Source organism: Oryzias latipes, chromosome 2, assembly GCF_053564925.1.
Source record: "Oryzias latipes strain Hd-rR chromosome 2, Olatipes_Hd-rR_3.1".
Lineage (NCBI taxonomy): Eukaryota > Metazoa > Chordata > Actinopteri > Beloniformes > Adrianichthyidae > Oryzias > Oryzias latipes.
In genome coordinates this window covers 41126059-41144767 of record NC_136238.1, presented here as the reverse complement: position 1 = coordinate 41144767, position 18709 = coordinate 41126059, and the positions used below count along the sequence as shown (strand labels likewise).

The 18709-nt window shown below is 40.1% G+C and overlaps 1 long non-coding RNA gene across 1 annotated transcript; it reads left to right on the top strand.

Annotated features, from left to right (window-relative positions):
* The first annotated feature begins 409 nt into the window (after positions 1-409).
* LOC144988675 (uncharacterized) lies at positions 410-7377 on the top strand. Its single transcript, XR_013652647.1, has 3 exons — positions 410-2086; positions 2725-2833; positions 7126-7377. It is a non-coding gene; the product is annotated as an uncharacterized LOC144988675 (long non-coding RNA).
* Positions 7378-18709: the final 11332 nt, after the last annotated feature.

Genomic DNA, 18709 nt, shown 5'->3' with positions numbered 1-18709 from the left:
ACGCTTGGAGACAAAACCATACAGACATTTTTCATTTGTTCCAAACTTCTGTAAGAAGTTTGAATGACAGCAGGCGCTGCGCTCTCTAAAATCAAACATCTGACTTCAGGCGCTGCTCCCGACTACATTTTTAGCATGTAGCTCAGTGACTCTGACGCCCTAGAAATTCAGAAGACTACGACCTCTTGATAACAAAGTCACATCCAACTTCAATTGGTTCAAACTGAGAAATAAAGAGTTACCAGGTCCCTAAAAATAAAATTCGGCTGCCTCTGCAAATTTCCCAATCTCTATAGATAGATACTATCTTCATAATTGAACCTAACCCCCCCCCCCCCCCCCCCCAAAAAAAAAGTAATTATTTACAAGATAAATATACACTTCTTAGAAATGCTTCTTTCTTGGCTGACATATTTGCTTTTTGAAAAAGACAAATTTCTCCGTCATTTGGTAAAAAATTGTTGTTTTTTTTTTATGCTAGCAGCTGTTAGCAACACAAATTTGAACCGTAACTTTACATCATTTAGTTCAAAACTGCATCTCAAATCACCAAATAAATCATAAAATGTTGTTCATGTCTGAACATACGTCACATTAATTTGATCAACAGGAAAGTTAACAGAGTTTGGATGTTTTGATAATACTGGCAGCCATTTTGGATTCTAAAGTTCGCAACATTTTGATTTTCTTATTTGTAAAAGTTCAGTTATCGCTTCCAAACTTAATATTTGGCTATACTTTCTTTATTGTTCAGCTTCACTGTTTTAAATCAACCTGAATAAATTGCAATGTGATTAACCATTGCAAAAACTAGCTAGCGGGAGTTAAAAAATGATTTTTTTTCAATGTTTTGTCCAATTTTTAGAATTAAATCTATTAATTTGAGCATTTTTCTCCTAAAATTAATATTATACTTTTAAATTGTGTTATATTACTGGAAAAATGCACTGAGGGTGGAGCTTAATTTTCCAGATATTTGATTGGCCAACCAGAAGATGGACACCATCAAACCCCAAATAAAACCACCAAAATATTTAAATAAATTTACTTATTTTGTTATTTTTTTAACAACCTGTTGACCAAAATGGAAAACATTGACAAGTGTAACAATTAAAAATTACATGTAGATTTACGGATCTATTTGTAGATTGACAGATCTACATGGAGGCAGCTAAACGGTGTAAACAAATGACTTCAAGGACAATGAAAAATGTCTGAAAAGACAAACATCTGCAGTAATTTCCAATGCAAACCCCCTCAGGTGCGTCACAGCACGGAAGTGGAATTCACTTTCAGCTCGCCAAATGATTTCCAGAAAGCAAAGACATGTTTAGCTTCCTTTGAGCTGATTTTGACAAGAATTGATTTCTCAATGATACAGAGGACATAGACTTAAAAAATTGAAGTAGTAGTAGTATAAAACACACAACAACAAAATAATTAACAGTAAATTTTATTTTAACAAAAACAGCTAATTGGGATTGGCTTTTATTATCCATGCAAAAATCAACTGTTGTTACACCTCTGCTCATAGAGAAAAACCCTTGATAGTCACTGAAAAAATCGTCTATTTGAATAAAGTCACAAAAAAACTATTTTTATGAATATAAAAAAAAATGGAATAATGCCCAATGAGGTACCCATTATCCGAGATACACGACCAGAGGTGTGATCCGTCCGGCATGAGGCAGAAGAAGGTCAGTGGTGTTTTTCCACCCCTGACTGAACTTTCTTACCTGGGTTTGGTCCCAACAATGGCTTACATCCGTTTGTAATTTTCTCTTGGCGATTGTCTCCGGCAGAGAAAAGTTGTGATGTTGGAGACTGACACACTGGCTGGAAGGGTCTGGACTCCCTTTCCTGGTTGGGACAGATCACAAAAAACCTGGACTACATTCAATTTGTCAAACGCCAACTTGTCAGGCCAAACTGGTCATTTTCTTTGCTGGGGTTGGGATTAAAAGAGAAAAACGGTTGGATCCCCATGATCCAGAAGAAGGCGGAGGCAGTGCAAACTTCTTGCAGTATTACCGGAAGCAGGGTCCCATGCAACATTCGCCGTGGCCCCAGGCATACACACACCCAGGTGAGTAGGCGGGGGTGAGGGTTGGAGCGTTTTTGGAAAGATGATGTTTCAACTAGGTCTTGGACTGGTTAGGGTTTGGGCCCCTACCCCTCAGGGTTAGAAGTAGGGTTCAGGATTAGGGTTAGGGTTGTGATCCAGGGATCACATTTTGTTTAGGGGAGTCTGGTTAGGATTAGGATTTTGACCCTGGCTGGAGCCAATCTATCACAGTCCAGTTTATTAGCAGGGCAGTAGTTAAGGTTAGAGTCTCCTAGAGGGTACATTTTTAATTTGGGGTCAAATTAAACTTGGGTGTCCTGTGTACCTACCCCCCATGTGTATTGGTCCTTGATTTAGTGATCCAATTACTTTCAGCTCTCCACGTTTGAGCCTGGGTCCAGTATTATTTGGACTCCAGGACAGTTTGGACTGATTCCCACCAATGAGTTATAAAGTACTTTACAACATTGTGTTAAGTATTTTAGCACCACAGGATGTTTTGTTTGTAGCCCTGGAAGCAAAGGTGTATTATTCTCCCTGTCTCCCAACATATTTTTAGCACATTTTTTGTAAGTAATCACGCTTGGGTTAGGGTTAGTCTAATCTAACCCCTAGGTTGTCTCACATTTCGATTTGGGTGTCATCAGTTTTCTCAGCAGGAGGCCAACCTGGCTCCAGAACACATTATTCCATTGGCTCAAGTTGTTGCTCCTGTGACCTGGGAAATTGAAAGTTTCCAGGAGGCCCAGTTCAATCAGCCTTACCCAGGTAAGGGACATCCCAACTGTGTCTTTGTTCCCATCAGTGCCTGAACTGAAGTGCCCTGCTCCAGTTTCTTCTGCTACCTGGGTATCAACCTTACCGACCCTCCTGAAACCCCATTTCTGGTGAGGCAGAGACACGAAGGCCTCTCAATGCTGCACTTAAGGTTGTTGAACCACATTTGGATTTTGTTAAAATCCTCTTTCCCAATGGGCTTCAATCCGGAAGTTTTTTGTTTTGGTTTAATAGAAATCAGATTGGGATGCCGTCAAACCATTGTTTTATCCTTGTGTGTTGTCGCTGAAAGCAAGTTGTTGACGTTCAACTGCCATTTCGTTAAGTTTCATCATTTTTTTCAGTCATAAAATAAAGAAAGACTTTTGGGTGTATCGTTCCGTTAAATTGAACAGATTGACGCCGACTCACTGGAGACGAGCTGAGCATCCTGACGGACGGCTAATGGCTTTTATTATGTTGTGGTTTCTGGCATTTATCCCAGAATGCACCAGGTGCCAAAGAAAGATACTTGTTTCATGAAGTCCTCGAGGGCAGCACTTTCTCTCTCTACTTTCACCCGTCAGTCACCTCCGGCAGTGGCTCGCAGTTAGTTCCTGTGCACTCGACAACCATCTCGCTGCATGTTTGACATTTTTACGTATTCTGCACAGATCAGAGGGAGATCGTGTCCTCAATATCTTTCCAAAGGAGACGTCGAAGTATTTTTTTGTCTTTTTCAGAGAAATGAGCTCTTGTAAGACTGACATGACGACCGATTATCCCAAATAGACCCAAAAGTAAAACCAAAAGCCGGTATTCTTTTATTTTGGAGGGATATTTGTTCATTTCAAGTAGGTTGGATGAAAAACAAATGTAATGTAACATTAAGATGATTTTTTTTTAGCAATGTCTTTAAGAATCTGACACCGTTCTGGTTAGTATGATGCACAAGTGAACATTGCTGTCCAAGACATATTCAACCAAAAAATCAAAATCATAAAGCCTGCTGCTTCCTGTTAGCACATAGTTATAATGTTTGTCGTACTTACGTGAAATAAACTTCTGATCCTGTGTGGGTCCTGTGACCATCCCATAATTAAACTTTTTTTTGCATTTCCCAGACACGTGTTTTAATTTTGTAAACGGATTTTAAAATGTAATTTAAGAAATTTAGGCACAATCTATTTTTTATTGTTTCCTTTCACTGTGATGTCATCTTTTTTTAAAATTTCGTCTTGTTCCCTATGCCCAAAAATGTGTTTTCACCGGCTACTCAGCGTGTACAAATTTTGGTGAGTTTTTGAGTTTGTGGCTGGGTCACATTTTTGCTCAAAGTACGAACGAAGTGTAACACTCTACAGTTCATTTAGAGTCTTAAGATTATTGTCGTGGATTGACTATGGAACACAAATGAACAAATAATTAAATCAAGATATGTTCTTTAACCATTATAATTTCATTGAACCCAGTCACACTCCATGAATCGCGCTCCCGATTACATTATAGGTCCGTGCACGCGTTTACGATGATTCCCTATTGTCCGTCTAGCGACTTCCACCTGTGCGCGCGTGAGCCCTCCAACTTAAAAAATTCCTCCCAAAGTCAAAAGAAACAAAAAAACTGAAATGATCTGACCCCGTCCTTCGGGTTAACGTCAGGGAGTCTCATTTTTCTCTTGGTCACTTTCCAGCCACGTCCATCCCCAAAAGAAATTAATAATAATCCAGCGGCAGAATTTGAAAAGGTCATCGTCAGATCCTCCTCTGCAACTCCCGATGGTCGGTTTCCGGGGTATTCCGTGCGTGCTTGCTCGTTGGAAGGGCCCTCTTAGTCTCCCTTTCCGTCTTGTCAAATACCCAAAATACACACATTCACTAAAATAAAAGCAAAACATAGGACCTCTTCACCTCATAGGGTGTAAAATACAGAAAACATGATACATTTATGTGGCTTTGTCACAGAAGAATTGTAAAAAAATAAAAACAAAGTAAAAAAAAATGGGCAGATGGCCTCGTTTTTGCGCCATCTCTGGGGACTCCGACTTGCTTCCACCAACGGAAAGCATGCTCCAATTGTTTTATTAGTCGATCTAAATTGTCCCATGGTGTGAATGTGAGTATGTATGGGTGTGTGATTGTGGACCTGCAACAGGCTGGCAACCTTTCCAGGGTGTCCCCTGGCTTGGCCTACGAGTGGCTAAGATAGGCTCCGGCTCTGGCAGCCCCGTGACCCTAAAAAAGGACAAAAACAGGTATAGAAGATGGATGGATGGATGGTTGGTTGGTTGGTTGGTTGGTTGGTTGGTTGGTTGGATGGTTGGTTGGATGGTTGGTTGGTTGGTTGGTTGGTTGGTTGGTTGGATGGATGGATGGATGGATGGACTGCTTTGGGACAGAAGTGTATATATTTTCTATATTGTTTTAACTTACCCTCTTTTAGAAATTTACTTTGAAATGATAAAAAAGTAGGAGTTTCTATTTTGACCACTAGAGGTCACCAAAATTGTACTTAAAAAAAATCAGGAATATTCAATTTTAATAATCTAAACATATATGTCTGAAGCTATGTCATTACCACCCGTTCCATATTGCGCTAAAAGCATGTTCTTGAACACGTCCATAGTCCATGGTGTTTACTTGCGCATGTCCGCCACCTACAGTTGGTAGAGGCTTCGTGCAAATATCGCCAGTTGGGAGCAAACGGGTTATGTTCTTTGCAATGGCGGATATAGATTACCATCATGTCAGGAGAGGGTCCATTAGGCGGTCATGCATTTTACACGAAGAGTCCAAAAATGGTCGTAAAAACTTGAGCTTGAGGGAAGAGCTTTGAATGCTCATTTTCATAGACTTCTCATTGTAAGTTAACACCTTAACATGCATTGCTGATACTCGTGTTTCTTCTGCTGATGCTGTGTTGCCCTTGTAATTTTATGATTTTCCTTTGTGTTTGTATCATTTTCTGGTGTTGTGTTACCCTTGTGTTGATGTCACACACCAAGATGTTACAACTACACAGGACTTTTGGAAGTTTTACTGTTTTCTGCTGCGTCACTCTTTGTTAAGCTCCAGCATTAGTCCAGGACTTTGACACATCATCAATTTTGAAGGATTTTGCCTTGTGAAGTTCCTCGGTGATAGAAGGTGACATCCGCCTTCAGGATGTTTTCATAAAAGCAGGAACGATGTAACAGATCCTGCAGGGTCTAAATGACCCGTGCGCTCTGGTGACCCAGCAGAAGCTGACTCATCTGCAGGAGATAAGGGCCTCTGTGACGGGGAGGAGGAGGCCGCAGAGCCCTCCCCCATCACCTGCACCGTAGACCAACTTAGAGCGGTTCAGGATGTTGGTTTGATCATTTCTGTTGTCACAAACTCGTGCCGCCGCTTTGCTTCGTGGTTCACTGCTCTTTTTGAGAGCGCGCCGCCAACAAAAGCAGCTTTTCGCCTTGATATGCAAATGTGTCAGTGTCGAATAAAACTCTACAGAAAAAAAAAACACCTCAGGAATAAATCTAAGAAACTCCTTTGTATGAAAAAAAAACACAGCTAGAAAACCAAAAAAACAGACATCCAACAATCATTACACAACGACTAACACAGCCTCAGAACACGACACAAGCAAAAAGGAAAACCAACTGAAACCAGCCAGGAACACAACACGAAAACGACAGGAACACAATACGAACACAAGAACAGCAATGCAACAAAAACACGGGAACCACAGAACCACAATATGAATGTACTTTACAGGAACACAACTACAGGAATGCACCAAGCACACAACACAGGAACGCCAAAACAGGAATGTGATCAAAACACAACAGCTGGTACACAATAACAGAAAAGCAACAGAAGCACAACAACAGGAATGTGACAAAACACAACAGGAACACAATAACAGAAACGCGACAAAAACACAACAACAGGAATTCGACAAGAACACAACAACAGGACCTACACGATAAAATGGGACATGATACAATGACACAACAGAAACAACAAGTTTCAGTTGTGTTAGTGTTGCGTTCATGTTGTCTTTGTTCCTCCGTTGTTTTTTTATGTTGTGATCCTCTTGTGTCATTGTGTGTGTTTGTGTTCCTGTTATAGTAATTTCTTGTTCTTGTGTTTTTGTCGTGTTCCTATGTTGTTCATGTGCTTTGTTCCTGTTGTATTTCCCTCATGTTTGTATTGTATTTTGTTGGTGTGTTACTCTTATTTCTTTCGTGTTATTGTTGTGTTACACTTGTGTTTTAGTGTTGTGTTTCTGTAACTGATTTTTGCCCCTTTATTTCTAAATAGAAGTGGCCTCTCCTCAGGTCGTAACGAGACCCGTCCACTAGAGGGAGCCGCCAGTCTTCAGATGAACTCCTTGGTCCTCCGACGAAGCCCAGACCATGACTCCACCAACTTCACACCGTGTCACCTTCCATCCATTCAACGATTCCTCCTCATTACATCGAGTTTTTTCTTTCCTTTTTTTTGGTTGATTAATTCACAGAGAAACCAAATGGGACTCATTTCTGATAATTAAATATGAATAGGTTGTAATTACACTGACAGAGCTGCAGGGTATTTTTTTCCAGGTTCTTCATGTCTAAAAGAATTCCCTAAAGATGCAAAAATCATCCAAAAAGCCCCCAAAGAATTCATTATTTGTTTAAAAACTGTCCTGTTTCGACTTCAGGTTGTTTTTAGTGTCCAAACTCACTGTACATGCTCACTGTTGGTCCTTCACCGGAGGGAAAAGGAAAACTCATTGCTGCCTTCCCTTTTTCCAAATCCCTGCCACTGATGGAAGTCGGCCACGCATGAGGCTCAAGTAGGAGCGGCTTCACGTACGGCGCCAAGGCCACAAGTCATGCCAACGAGAGTAAGCAGCTTCGCTCTCCCGCTTCAATCAAGTCAAGAGTGACTCCCAGCTGATTCTGGTCCTTAAGGCTGAAGGCTTTGGTCCCATTTTTAAAGTCCCTCTTATGACTCGGCATGGATTTGAACCCATGCCTTTCCAGTCTCAGGGCGGACACTCTACCACAAGGCTCCTAAACATTAAGACAAAAATATGAGTCACAGTCTGAGTTTACTTCTCTAGTTTTGGATGTTGTACAACACAAACCATCAAAGGTTTGTTAGCACATATAGTCGCCAATCACATGGCCGGAACTGATGGTCACATGTCTAGGGGGGTTGACCTGTATGGATGCTACAGGTTTTTCGGTTGTGAAGGGTCATAAAGAAAAGTGGCTGCATCTTAAAGGAAGCACAGCTGTGTCTTGCAGTTCCCTTGTGTCTCTGTATGTATATATATATATATATATATATATATATATATATATATATATATATATATATATATATATATATATATATATATATATATATCCCTTGTGCTATCTTAGATGACCCCACCCTTACATTGACGTGTTCTCCCTACCATGACAAAGGTGGATAAAGGTGGAAAAATTTCATGTAATCCATCTACGCTATTTTTGAGGTCCGTTTTTGGGCCCTACGGACAAATCCCCCGCTAACCCCGCTAACCCCGGACTTTGATCCGGTAGAGACGTATTGGTAGGTTCCTTTTCAAAACATGGAAGTGCTAACCGAATGATATGACACCAAGTCCTTCATATATCAGAATAAAGCTGTAGCAAGATTCGTGAAACATTTTTGCACCAAGCCGTCTTCCGACTGTATGTGTATGCACTAGTATCTCTTAGCGCCAGTCCGCTGTAAGCACGGCATGATAAAAGTGCGTTCTTGAACACGCCACACGTGGCCGGTGTGTACATGGTTTATGGGGACGTCATGAAAATGGAACCTACCACTATTGCATGTTTGCCAAGTGTGTCGTGAAGTATTTGTTAGGAATAAATGAAGTACGGATGATGTGTCATACGCTGTCAGTGAGGCGTGTGACACGTCTCAGTCATGGCTTTGGGGGTGGATACCGCCCATCTGCCCAATGAAAAATGGTCAAAGCTGTACAGGGTGTGCAGGTGGACAAATATCAAAGTCATATCCTGCTTGGTGAGCCCGTTGAGACGAAATGTTCAGAGGTATTTGGATGAATGAAAGGTTGGCTTTTTTATTTGTACCATTTCTTTATTTTTTTTTGCTGCAATGGCGGGTCTTTGAACCGTACTCTACCACCAAGCCTGTTGGGTCCTACTCCACCAGTTTTTTTCCACATATAATTTTCATTTATCCTGTAACCCTTGTGCTATCCTAGGCACTTTAACGTTGGGAGTTGGGTCATCTAGACCCACTAGACAGTGCTCTGACCCTTTTTTCTTCAATGATTTGTTTTCTTCACTGGTGTCCATGGATTACATGAAATCTTTCCACCTTTATCCACCTTTGTCATGGTAGGGAGAACACGTCAATGTTAGGGTGGGATCATAGGATTGCACAAGGGTTCAATTTTGTGAAGCACTTTGTGATTCCACAGAAACTCAGAAAAAAGGTAATTTTCCTCCATTAAAGGGTCATCTTACATGTCTCAGCTTAAGGCATGAGTATCTAAAAAAAAAACGAATTTGAATGCAAATCAAGAAATGGAAATATGAAGTAAAGGAAGAAATTAAAATTTATTGAAGAAAAGCTGAAAACGTCTGACCTCAAACGTTAGTTTGGAATTATTTTCAATTGTTGGAACATTTTGCTCTGTTTGTGTTTTATTTTTCAATGAAATCCTTTGCGTCAGTATGGGCCCCCTTCTCACTCCGAGTTTATCTTTGCTTTAAGGTCATTTTAAAACGGTCCATCTTCAGTTACAATTTACTCCAAGGATCCTTTTTTGAAGTAAAACAAATTAGCCTGCTTTTATTTTGAAATTCTTTCTGGGATTCCAGAAAAATTCCAGACATGTATCTGTTTCCTGTACAGGATAAAGTAACAGAAATGAAACGATTGAAATGAATGGAAGAATAGAATGTAATGAATAAATGAAGGACTGAAATGAAGTGAAAGAATGAAATGAAAGGAATAAGCTAAGCAAAATGGAAGCATTGAGTCCCATTTTTAACTAAAATCTTGAATCTAATCTCCATTTAAGTGGAATCTTTGGAAAATACCAGTTTTCTTATCATAGCCTCTACTGCCCCCTGGTGGAGCTGCCCTGCACCACCTGTTTCCTCATCAAACTACATCAAATTCTTTTTTTTTTTCCTGCATTCTATTTTTAAAATGACATATTGTACATTTAATCCCTCAGTCCTGGATTTCCCTTCAGTTCATTAAAGCCCTTAAATCCGTGTTGTTGCTGCTCCACGTTCCCGTGTGTGCACCAACACGTGTTCCTGATCCCTACAAAAGGTTTTGTGATGTATCCGTCATTTATCCCTCCTCATCATCCCTACATGTTTCAGGTAGTTTCCTCCTCCTCCTCCTCTTCCTCACCTGCCCGTGGCCTCCCAAACGCAGAATAAGAGACAAGTGCAAACAGTGACACTTCCAGGACGTTCAGGGCGTCCCGCTTTTTCCAGACCCGCCGACACCCAGGGGAACTGGTGTCCTTTGTCAAAGCGACCGCCTCCGCCGCCTTGGCAGCTGCAGCTAGCTAGCAGGCAGCCGCCGAGCGGGAGCCAAGACGGGCGGAGAAATGGCCGCACACGTGTGCCGTGCGTGATCTCAGTGGCTGCTTCCACCTGTGGACCCCACATCCAAACCAGCCGGCGCATCCCCGCCAACGGCGCCTAGCAACAAGGACGGACAAGATGCTTCATCGCTTGAAGCTGTTGGACACTGGAAAATACATCATTTTTCAGAAATACTAGGTTTGAGATTTTCCCACTAAGAGACATCCTAACCTGGTCAGAGTGCAACCGTTAGTGTCATTGAGTTTAATATTTCAGGTTCGGAACATCTTTTTTATCAACGTAAACACAATAAAAGATTAAAACAGAATTCTAGATGTTTAAAATGACCTTAAAGTGTTGCAAAATACAAACTAGCATTTTTTTTGGTTGTACTAATTCAGGTCTTGGATTGGGGATTATGGGGTGTACCACACAGTTGGGTTCTTTGAACTGTCCATAACCTCCTGGTATGCTGCAGCGCTTAGAGTTTAAGCCGAGTTTAACCCTTGTGCTATCTTAGATGACCCCACCCTTACATTGAGGTGTTATTCCTACCATGACAAAGGTGGATAAAGGTGGAAAGATTTCATGTAATCCATGGACACCAGTGAAGATCACAAATCATTGAGGAAAAAAGGTTCAGTGCACTGTCTAGTGGGTCTAGATGACCCAACTCCCAATGTTAAAGTGCCTAGGATAGCACAAGGGTTACAAATAACCGTACGCCATAATACTCCCTCCACCAAATGATCACACTTGACCAAATAGGCTCAAATGAAGTTCGATCGGCAGCTTGACTGCTCCAGAGTCCACCACAACATCCAACGCCTTGCACTTGGTGATGTATGTTTTAACCCATGAAGCTCTAGACGCCACAGGAGCCTCCAAATGCCTTACGGATGGATACATGTCGACTGCGGGTAATAAGTGGGTTAGGGTGGTCCGCATAAAATCTAAATGTCGTAGATTGGGACCGGTGAACCCATAGAGCACAAATGCTCATATACGTTCTTTTCTACGGGCATCCTACAGGTTGTAGTGAACACTTAAGGGAAAGTAAGCCGGAAGTACGGACGTAGGTGTGTCGGATGGGTTTATCATTTTTTAAAGCAAAATCTGCAGACTGCACAAGGAACTCATAACTGCTCTTCAAGGGATAAGTGCGCACTCCGGTGTATGTTTCCTCATTTTTTACCCTTGGGGGCACTTGTGACAAATAGCTTTAACCCTTGTGCTATCTTAGATGACCCCACCCTCACATTGACGTGTTTTCCCTACCATGACAAAGGTGGATAAAGGTGGAAAGATTTCATGTAATCCATGGACACCAGTGAAGATCACAAATCATTGAAGAAAAAAGGTTCAGCGCACTGTCTAGTGGGTCTAGATGACCCAACTCCCAATGTTAAAGTGCCTAGGATAGCACAAGGGTTAAATACTGGTAGGGACTGTCATGGTTTCAGTTTGTTGTGTCTTGTTTTACACTTTAGTTCTTGTCCTGTCTTGTTTGGTTCTGTTTCCTGTTTTATTTTGAAAGGTTTCCTGTCTTGTCATGTCTTGAGTTTTACTTCCTTTGGTCCCCATCTGTCCTGATTGTGTTCACCTGTGTCTTGTCTGCCCTGTCTGTATATAAGTCTTGTCTCTGCCTTCCTCCTGTGTTGGTCCATTATCCCTGTCTGGTGTTCATGTCATGCCATGTTCCTCGTTTCTTGTCCCTCGCCACGCCACAGTGAGTTTTGGGTTGTTTTTGTCATCCTGCTCTGCAGCGCCTTTTGTTTGTTCGCATTAAACCCCTTGCCCTTGAACCGTGTGCCTCCGCCTCTGCATTCTGGGTCCTACCGGCTCTCAAGCCACCCCCGCACATGACAGGGACTCAGCAAGCCTGATCTCTTCAGGGAGACTATCCCAGAGTGTTGAGGCTCTTACAGCAAAGGCCCTGTCTCCCGTGGTCTTCAATCTAGATTGTGGGATTGTTAAAAGGCCTTTTGAAGAATTTGGATCTTCTCTAGGATAGCACAAGGATAGCACACCCTTGTTCTAAGGATAGCACAAGGGTTACAAGTGCGTGCATGTTCTATTCAAGTCGGTCCGGAGTATCAGTCGCACCATAATATCAGTCGTACAGGAGTATGAGTCGCACCGAAATATCAGTCACAGTGGAGTAACAGCCGCACTGGATATTCAGTCGTACCAGAGTATCAGTTTCACCAGAGAATAAGTCGCACCGAAGTATCCGTCACGGTGGAGCATGAGTCACACTGAAAGATCAGGCGCAGTGATGTATAAGTTGCATCGAAATATCAGTTTCAGTGGTGTAACAGTTGCAGTGGAGTTTCAGTCGCAACGGAGGATATATTGTACCGGAGTATAAGTCGGATCCTAAAAACCAGTAATTATCAGAATTGGGCCAAATTTGTTGCTTTAGTCTTTGCTTAAAAAAATATAAATGCCTGAATTTGATTTATCTAATTAAATATTTGTGGAGGGAAAATTGTTTTGGAAACTTTGTCAAATAAAGGAGCAGTCTTCTCCTCTTCCTGGTTTATTTACACCAGATAATCTTTGTGTCAGCCACATAAAAATCTCATAAATCCACTCTTGCGCATGGGGCTGACTCCACTTGGAGGCCCTCGAGCTCGTCTGCGGTCTCCGCGCGTGTCAGGAGCCGTCTAACTTCCCCCAAACCCGTCCTTCCTGAGGTTCGACTGCGTTCCTCTGTACGCGCTGCTTCATCTCAAGCCTGTGGCGCGGTCATGTCTCATCTCTGTCACCGCTGCCTTTGGAAGAAAACGTGGCGCACTCGTCTTCTACAAACGCACCAGACGCCCATCTAGCCATCCAGCGAGCCCCTCTTTGAGATCCATTTTTTTGTTTACACGTTGAATTTTATTCGATATGAATGTGTCGCCCTGCAGTAACCGTCCTCATGATCTCATTGGATGCTTTGGCGCCAAGCCCCCATTGGGTTGGTCGTTGATCAGCTAAATACATCAGAATTTTGTTCTGACTTAAAAAAAAAGTTCAGTTTTTTGTTACAGACCAGGTGAAGTAAAAACATCGATGCCTTCGGCCGCTCTTGAGGGGGGCGAGGCTGCAAACACAATTGTGATTTTATTAGAGCCCAACAAGGCGAGACGGAGCAAATGTAGGTCATTTTCATCAGCGTGAGCAAAGTTTATTTCAGTCTGCCCCCAAGAAACAACCAACCAGAATACTATGAATGCTGAGCAGAGCTTTGCAGCTTCACTGTATCACTAAAAGCTCCAGCTTTTTCATACTAATCTTATCTTGGGGTTAAACAATCAAAGCAAAATCAACCTTTGAGGGATCAGTTCAAGTGTTTTTGTCTTCAAAATCCAAAAGAAACACTGAAGATTCTCTAAATCTTATATTTCCTTGAAAAATCATAAACTACAGGTTTTTTTTACATTATATTTCCTTCAACTCTCCCATTTGTAAATTTAGGAAGAATAGCCCGTCCGTCCCTGTCTATCTATCTGTCTGTCCGTCCGTCCGTCATGTATCTTTTACCGCAACCATTTCTGCCAATTATGAATAACACAGTGGGACATGATTTTTGTTTGTAAACGCATTTATTTTCAACATTCAGTGGTTAAAGTGATTTTAAACTGAAAATAAATATATATAGATATATATATATATATATCTATATATATATATATATATATATATATATATATTTATTTTTTTAATCAAATTTTTTTTTCTTTGTTCAGTAACTCAAACCTTACAGTTAAAGCCATATTTTTATGATCTCATCTGGTTTCAATTGAAAATCCTCCACAGCAGTCTTCAATAATCATGAATGTTCTAAAGGTCATGTTTTCAGATTAGCAATGTTCACAGTGTTATCATTTTCATGTTGATTCAAGTGTAATGTTTTTCCAATATTTTGGCTCCTGACTGTGCTCATTTCTAAAACATTAAACAAAAGATGTATTTAGCTCAAAGTTTGGTTTCCTATCCTAAATTTTACACGTTTTCCGTACTGTTTACTTTCAAATTCTTAGCTAACACAGCTAGCAAAACAGATGCTAGCATGGATTGATCTTTTCCCTCAAACAACATAACTTTCACTTTATGCCTTACAAGCACCATGAGTAACTGACAGGAATTTCCAAGAAACCATGGCTGTGTCTGAATTCCTTCACTACTCTCCACACAGAGCGCTCTTTCATGCGTTCACCATTTTGCAGTGCTGTCTGAATCTACAATTCCCAAACTGAGCGCCTTGAAATTTCTCAGAAGTCTCTGTGAATATAGACCACAATGCATTGCGTTTGAAAAATTTTGCAAAACCATCAACATTTTTATCTTCAGAACACAGTGGAATCATAAATGATGCAAATGCAAAACGTTCATTTCAATTAGATTTTAACTTTGTGAAATCAATGACTTCTTATCCGCCAAAAAAAAAAAAAAGTAGTGAGCACGTTGTCCGAATTGCTTTCAAAATTCATGGCACTACATAGTCCTGCGCTATACAGTTTTTTTGTTTTTAGGGTCTAGGGTGGGAAATCGGACACAGCTCATGTTTACGCCAGGCAGAAAACTAGCATTTTTGCTGTCATTTGAAAGGTCAACCCAAAGGCATTGTGGGTATAAAAAGAAATCCTGGATAATCCTAAAGTTAGCATAGGTTTACTAGCATAAATCTTTTTAAAACAACCTGGTTCAGAAAAGAAAACATATGTTGGAATTGTTTTTCAATGCTAGTTTTTACCGTTGAATTTTGATTGTATATTAGCTTTTAAACATTTAGATACATTATACTTTTTATTATTATATTTTTAATATATATCATTGTAATATTTTGACTTTTTACATTATTTATTTCTTTTTTTAATTCTATTGACTGTCTTTTGTTGATGAGTTTTTTTTACAAATGCTGGTGTAACTCGGGTATTTACCCCCTGTGGGATAAATAAAGTCTTCATTATCTGTAAGAAACTTCATCTTCTAAAAATTAAACAATCTATGAGTTTTAAACAGTCAAAAAATGTCAAACATCTTTAAAAATACATTTTATAAAATACCATTTTTTATAAACTCTTTTGGAGACTGAAGTTCAAATCAGCGTTCGTGTCTCTAAAATGACACTTTTGTGCTCTACGTCACCAAAAAGACCAAACACTCCTCTGGCTTTGTAACCAAACAAAGCAGTGAACTTGAGCTTGAAAGAGGCAGACGCCGGTGAAAGTCCTGACCCAGAACCATTCCATTCATCATGGGTTTTTGCCGGGAGGCAGTACACCACCATTACTGGCTGTATTGACCACATGAGTGGACCGGGTCAGGCAATATTTTCCATTAGGGAGATGCATTTGTTTTGTTTGGAGGAGCTGTAGTTCTAGGCAAAAGCTTTTAGAGGGCCAGCACACTTAGAGGATATTTATTGTTCCCAAGACACAGGAGAGCCCCGGTTAGAGCTATCGGCGATAAGGTCTGGTCATTAGAGATAATGCTTAGATATGAGAAAAGATCAGTGTGGTTTCCTTTGCCTTACTGTGCTTATTTGGACTCAGCAGAACTTTGTCTTTATTTTTCATAAAGTTCTGTCTTTAGGTAGCGTTATACACCGAAAAGCAACAACAGTACCACTTTGGACCGTTAGCTTGTTTCCAAAAAGTGACCACGTAAGCCCTTTTCATATAATAACATAATTCTACGCATCGATTTTTCCCCTAAAAAGTTCAACCTATTTTTTTTTCCGTAGTTTTCATAAACAAAGGACCTTAGGACACATTGGGTATCCAAGGCAACCACTGATGCCTTCTCGCATCAGTGGTTGAAACGTTAAATCACCGTTTATTAACAATGAAAAAAATCCTAAAACCATAAATAAAAATAACTGATGGATCACTATGGCTATAAACTGAACCAATGATTATCCAAAGGAGTAGATTTAGGAATTAATTTTAACCACATTTAAAAAGAAATGTCAGTAAATATTGTAAACAAAAATATGGTAAGTATGGTAAATATGGTAAGTATAACTTTTGACATATATTAATAATATTTGACAAATGTCATGTGATTAACTTAAAATTACTTACCTGTCACTTTTGTCGCTATTAACACTTTAATTTAATGTATATTTATAAATGAACAACTCTGTACAATTCTTCTGACTTTACTCATATTTTTTTGATTACCAAAACTACAAAAACATATATATATAAATCAATGTTTATACATATATGACATTTTAGAAGAACAGCAGAGTTTTTAAATTTCTTTTATTTGACTTTTGTGTATTTCGTAGTTGAGAGCCGACAGGCGTTTGTTCTTTTGTCGATGATGAAATTGATCCATTTTTGCAATTGATCGTAAAAAAGTGTCGGCGGTCAAATGACTTTTTTGACTTTGCATATTAGTTTTAGTCCAAAAAAAACTCCTGAAGCATCAAATCTCTTATTTGGGGCCTTTTTTTTTCTTGAAAGTGTATTTTTGAGGTTTATGGCGATCTCTGTTTTTAGGGTTTATGTATCAGTCGTGCCAAATAGCCCCGACTCCAGGAAAGTTGCGGATCACCGTCACCACCGAGCGCCACCAGACCCCCCCCCCCCCAACAGAAATGTGACAAAATAACACGCCGCTCTTCCTTCTTCGCCACTTTTGTGGTGTGCTCCTCATCAGCCGAGGATTGACCATCCCTCACTCCCCTTCACGCCCGTCTGCTTCCATTAGGCCACTGGTGCCCTGATAGGAAACATGGGTGGATTTGAGGGCAAATTCTGGAGAGTTGGGGTGGTAATGACAGGGGGGGGGGGGTCATTACCTTGCTGGAGGGCATGCGTGAAAGCGAGGGGGTATATACTAACTTTTAAGCCAATGGTAGCTGCCCTTGGTGTGGCAATTATCTACCATCTTGGTCATCAAGTTTCCTAGTTCATATTGGTGAGAAAAGCAGCTTTGGAGCTTTAGAGGTTCTTTTAATTAATGGAAGTGGACATTACATTTTTGTTTCTTTTTTGGAGTCATATAGATGCTAAATTGACGGCACAGTGATCCCTTTTCCCTCTATGAGTCAGCGTAGAGCGAATTCACTGCTCTAGTTGTAGTTTTTGACCTTTTAGAAGTTTCTTTTAATCATCAGAAGTAGACAGTAGATGTTTAAGTCTAAATTCAATTTTTCTTTTTGTATTTAAGTCGTAATGACGCGAAATCTAAAGGCATTGTAGAGAGCATTTAATGCTATGTTTGTTGAAGTTCTTTAAAATTTTAATAATAATAATAATTAATAATAATAATAATTTTAATAATATTGTTTAAATCTAATTTTTTGGAGTCGTGAAGATGCTAAATTTGACGACACGGCGATCCATTTCCTTTTATGGGTCAATGTAGAGCGGATCTAATTGCTGTGTTTGAAGTTTTTGACCTTTAGAAGTTCTTATAATTACCGAAGGTAGACTTTAAATTTTATCGTTTAAATCCGATTTGGTTTTTTGAGTCGTAAAGATGCTAAATTTGACGGCACAGTGGTCCCTTTTCCCTTTAAGAGTCATTGTGTGAGGCCATTTAATGTCTGTAGTTTGTCCCATGGGTTATTTTGCCCTCGGTTGGATAGATAAAAGGCACGATTACCATTTTGCTCTGACTTGGTGCACAAATTAAAAGCATCACCGCTGTTTTTTTATTCATTTATTTTATTTATTTAACCAGGTAATCTATGAAGAACATGTTCTTATTTACAATAATGACCTGGGAAGTGGAGAAATGCAAATATATACAACAATCTACATGAAAAAAAACAACTATTTAGTCTTAAATAATTCTGCAAAATACAAATTTTTGTTAAAACGTCCAGGATTCAGTCAGTACATTAATTAAAAGGTTTTTAAAAGCTGAGATCGATACAAAGGTGCTTAGTGCTTTTTTGAAGGTCAGTCCAGTCTTTAGCTGCATGTTGGAACGATAATTCTCCATATTTTCATTTAATTTCAGGAACATTAAGCATTATAAGATGGGCCGAGCGTTTGCTATAGGGAGTCAGAGAGTGTTGTAGGAAATAGCAAAGATTGGGTGGAGACAGTGATTAATTTGTGCCATCCAAAGCACGTTAACATTGGGAGTGGGGTCATATGGACCCCATACTGGTGTCCATGGATTACACCTCCACCTTTATCCACCTTTGTCATGGTAGGGAGAACACGTCAATGGAAGGGTAAGAGGGCACAAGGGTTTAACATTTAACAATAAACAGATACCAGTGGGTTTTTCTTTGATTCTGTAAAGATGACCAGTTAACTGTGGAATACAAACAACCGTGATGAGTGTAA